A 4,469-nucleotide genomic window follows, 5' to 3' on the forward strand; every position below is an offset into this window, starting at 1 on the left:
GTTAGGTCCCATGTATCCGATGGTCCAACAAACCAGACACTGCACATGTGACCCCTTCGATAGCTCAGTTGGTAGAGCGGAGGACTGTAGGTGTATGTGAACAGGAATCCTTAGGTCGCTGGTTCAACTCCGGCTCGGAGGAGATTTTACAATACCTTCTGTCTGTTCTGATTGAACGCAGCTAAAAACGAAAAAATTGATTGCAATGGCGTGTAATACCATTTCATAGTATAGCTGTACTCCTTTGAGTGATCAGTTGGAAAAGCAAAGACTTCTCTGTGTGTTGGAAGAAGACATGTTTCCTCCCACTTTACTCTAGTTTTCAGTCAGAAAGTAGGGCCAAGTCCTTAGGTCAAAAAAGACTGATCTACATTAAAGGTCGCTGACATTAAACTCCCACCGTCCTACAATCAAGTATACATTTGAGGGACACTGTAGGTGTATGGGAAATATCAAAACAGCTTCCTGTACTCCCTTTGACTTGATAAGGTGAAGGGTTCTAAGTCAGTAGCTATAGGTGCCCATGCAGTGTAACACACAGCGAACATAAGACATGTTCCAGACAGGTTAGGACAATTTTCAGAGAAAAAGTTGGGTGCAATCCCATGGTCCAACAGCGTTGGATCTACCAACAGTAAGGTAAGTGACATTCAAAAAAACACAGTCCTATGCTCTAGTATCAATTTCTCAAAATTGCTCCCTGTACTCCCCTGCGTCTGAACGCAGCCCAAGAGTTGGAAAAAGGAAGGATACTCATGTTGATGTGAAATCTGTTCAGTGCCTCAGGCATGAAGGAACATGTAGAGTCAGACAGATACAGTTTTGTTATGTTCAAGTCCTTGCAACATGGAATTCTTGCAAAACACAGACTCTGTTAGGTCCCATGTATCCGATGGTCCAACAAACCAGACACTGCACATGTGATCCCTTCGATAGCTCAGTTGGTAGAGCGGAGGACTGTAGGTGTATGGGAACAGGAATCCTTAGGTCGCTGGTTCAACTCCGGCTCGGAGGAGATTTTACAATACCTTCTGTCTGTTCTGATTGAAAGCAGCTAAAAACGAAAAAATTGATTGCAATGGCGTGTAATACCATTTCATAGTATAGCTGTACTCCTTTGAGAGATCAGTTGGAAAAGCAAAGACTTCTCTGTGTGTTGGAAGAAGACATGTTTCCTCCCACTTTACTCTAGTTTTCAGTCAGAAAGTAGGGCCAAGTCCTTAGGTCAAAAAAGACTGATCTACATTAAAGGTCGCTGACATTAAACTCCCACCGTCCTACAATCAAGTATACATTTGAGGGACACTGTAGGTGTATGGGAAATATCAAAACAGCTTCCTGTACTCCCTTTGACTTGATAAGGTGAAGGGTTCTAAGTCAGTAGCTATAGGTGCCCATGCAGTGTAACACACAGCGAACATAAGACATGTTCCAGACAGGTTAGGACAATTTTCAGAGAAAAAGTTGGGTGCAATCCCATGGTCCAACAGCGTTGGATCTACCAACAGTAAGGTAAGTGACATTCAAAAAAACACAGTCCTATGCTCTAGTATCAATTTCTCAAAATTGCTCCCTGTACTCCCCTGCGTCTGAACGCAGCCCAAGAGTTGGAAAAAGGAAGGATACTCATGTTGATGTGAAATCTGTTCAGTGCCTCAGGCATGAAGGAACATGTAGAGTCAGACAGATACAGTTTTGTTATGTTCAAGTCCTTGCAACATGGAATTCTTGCAAAACACAGACTCTGTTAGGTCCCATGTATCCGATGGTCCAACAAACCAGACACTGCACATGTGATCCCTTCGATAGCTCAGTTGGTAGAGCGGAGGACTGTAGGTGTATGTGAACAGGAATCCTTAGGTCGCTGGTTCAACTCCGGCTCGGAGGAGATTTTACAATACCTTCTGTCTGTTCTGATTGAACGCAGCTAAAAACGAAAAAATTGATTACAATGGCGTGTAATACCATTTCATAGTATAGCTGTACTCCTTTGAGAGATCAGTTGGAAAAGCAAAGACTTCTCTGTGTGTTGGAAGAAGACATGTTTCCTCCCACTTTACTCTAGTTTTCAGTCAGAAAGTAGGGCCAAGTCCTTAGGTCAAAAAAGACTGATCTACATTAAAGGTCGCTGACATTAAACTCCCACCGTCCTACAATCAAGTATACATTTGAGGGACACTGTAGGTGTATGGGAAATATCAAAACAGCTTCCTGTACTCCCTTTGACTTGATAAGGTGAAGGGTTCTAAGTCAGTAGCTATAGGTGCCCATGCAGTGTAACACACAGCGAACATAAGACATGTTCCAGACAGGTTAGGACAATTTTCAGAGAAAAAGTTGGGTGCAATCCCATGGTCCAACAGCGTTGGATCTACCAACAGTAAGGTAAGTGACATTCAAAAAAACACAGTCCTATGCTCTAGTATCAATTTCTCAAAATTGCTCCCTGTACTCCCCTGCGTCTGAACGCAGCCCAAGAGTTGGAAAAAGGAAGGATACTCATGTTGATGTGAAATCTGTTCAGTGCCTCAGGCATGAAGGAACATGTAGAGTCAGACAGATACAGTTTTGTTATGTTCAAGTCCTTGCAACATGGAATTCTTGCAAAACACAGACTCTGTTAGGTCCCATGTATCCGATGGTCCAACAAACCAGACACTGCACATGTGACCCCTTCGATAGCTCAGTTGGTAGAGCGGAGGACTGTAGGTGTATGGGAACAGGAATCCTTGGGTCGCTGGTTCAACTCCGGCTCGGAGGAGATTTTACAATACCTTCTGTCTGTTCTGATTGAACGCAGCTAAAAACGAAAAAATTGATTGCAATGGCGTGTAATACCATTTCATAGTATAGCTGTACTCCTTTGAGTGATCAGTTGGAAAAGCAAAGACTTCTCTGTGTGTTGGAAGAAGACATGTTTCCTCCCACTTTACTCTAGTTTTCAGTCAGAAAGTAGGGCCAAGTCCTTAGGTCAAAAAAGACTGATCTACATTAAAGGTCGCTGACATTAAACTCCCACCGTCCTACAATCAAGTATACATTTGAGGGACACTGTAGGTGTATGGGAAATATCAAAACAGCTTCCTGTACTCCCTTTGACTTGATAAGGTGAAGGGTTCTAAGTCAGTAGCTATAGGTGCCCATGCAGTGTAACACACAGCGAACATAAGACATGTTCCAGACAGGTTAGGACAATTTTCAGAGAAAAAGTTGGGTGCAATCCCATGGTCCAACAGCGTTGGATCTACCAACAGTAAGGTAAGTGACATTCAAAAAAACACAGTCCTATGCTCTAGTATCAATTTCTCAAAATTGCTCCCTGTACTCCCCTGCGTCTGAACGCAGCCCAAGAGTTGGAAAAAGGAAGGATACTCATGTTGATGTGAAATCTGTTCAGTGCCTCAGGCATGAAGGAACATGTAGAGTCAGACAGATACAGTTTTGTTATGTTCAAGTCCTTGCAACATGGAATTCTTGCAAAACACAGACTCTGTTAGGTCCCATGTATCCGATGGTCCAACAAACCAGACGCTGCACATGTGATCCCTTCGATAGCTCAGTTGGTAGAGCGGAGGACTGTAGGTGTATGTGAACAGGAATCCTTAGGTCGCTGGTTCAACTCCGGCTCGGAGGAGATTTTACAATACCTTCTGTCTGTTCTGATTGAACGCAGCTAAAAACGAAAAAATTGATTACAATGGCGTGTAATACCATTTCATAGTATAGCTGTACTCCTTTGAGTGATCAGTTGGAAAAGCAAAGACTTCTCTGTGTGTTGGAAGAAGACATGTTTCCTCCCACTTTACTCTAGTTTTCAGTCAGAAAGTAGGGCCAAGTCCTTAGGTCAAAAAAGACTGATCTACATTAAAGGTCGCTGACATTAAACTCCCACCGTCCTACAATCAAGTATACATTTGAGGGACACTGTAGGTGTATGGGAAATATCAAAACAGCTTCCTGTACTCCCTTTGACTTGATAAGGTGAAGGGTTCTAAGTCAGTAGCTATAGGTGCCCATGCAGTGTAACACACAGCGAACATAAGACATGTTCCAGACAGGTTAGGACAATTTTCAGAGAAAAAGTTGGGTGCAATCCCATGGTCCAACAGCGTTGGATCTACCAACAGTAAGGTAAGTGACATTCAAAAAAACACAGTCCTATGCTCTAGTATCAATTTCTCAAAATTGCTCCCTGTACTCCCCTGCGTCTGAACGCAGCCCAAGAGTTGGAAAAAGGAAGGATACTCATGTTGATGTGAAATCTGTTCAGTGCCTCAGGCATGAAGGAACATGTAGAGTCAGACAGATACAGTTTTGTTATGTTCAAGTCCTTGCAACATGGAATTCTTGCAAAACACAGACTCTGTTAGGTCCCATGTATCCGATGGTCCAACAAACCAGACACTGCACATGTGATCCCTTCGATAGCTCAGTTGGTAGAGCGGAGGACTGTAGGTGTATGGGAACAG

This window comes from Rhamphochromis sp. 'chilingali', assembly GCF_963969265.1.
Source record: "Rhamphochromis sp. 'chilingali' genome assembly, chromosome: 19".
Taxonomy (NCBI): domain Eukaryota; kingdom Metazoa; phylum Chordata; class Actinopteri; order Cichliformes; family Cichlidae; genus Rhamphochromis; species Rhamphochromis sp. 'chilingali'.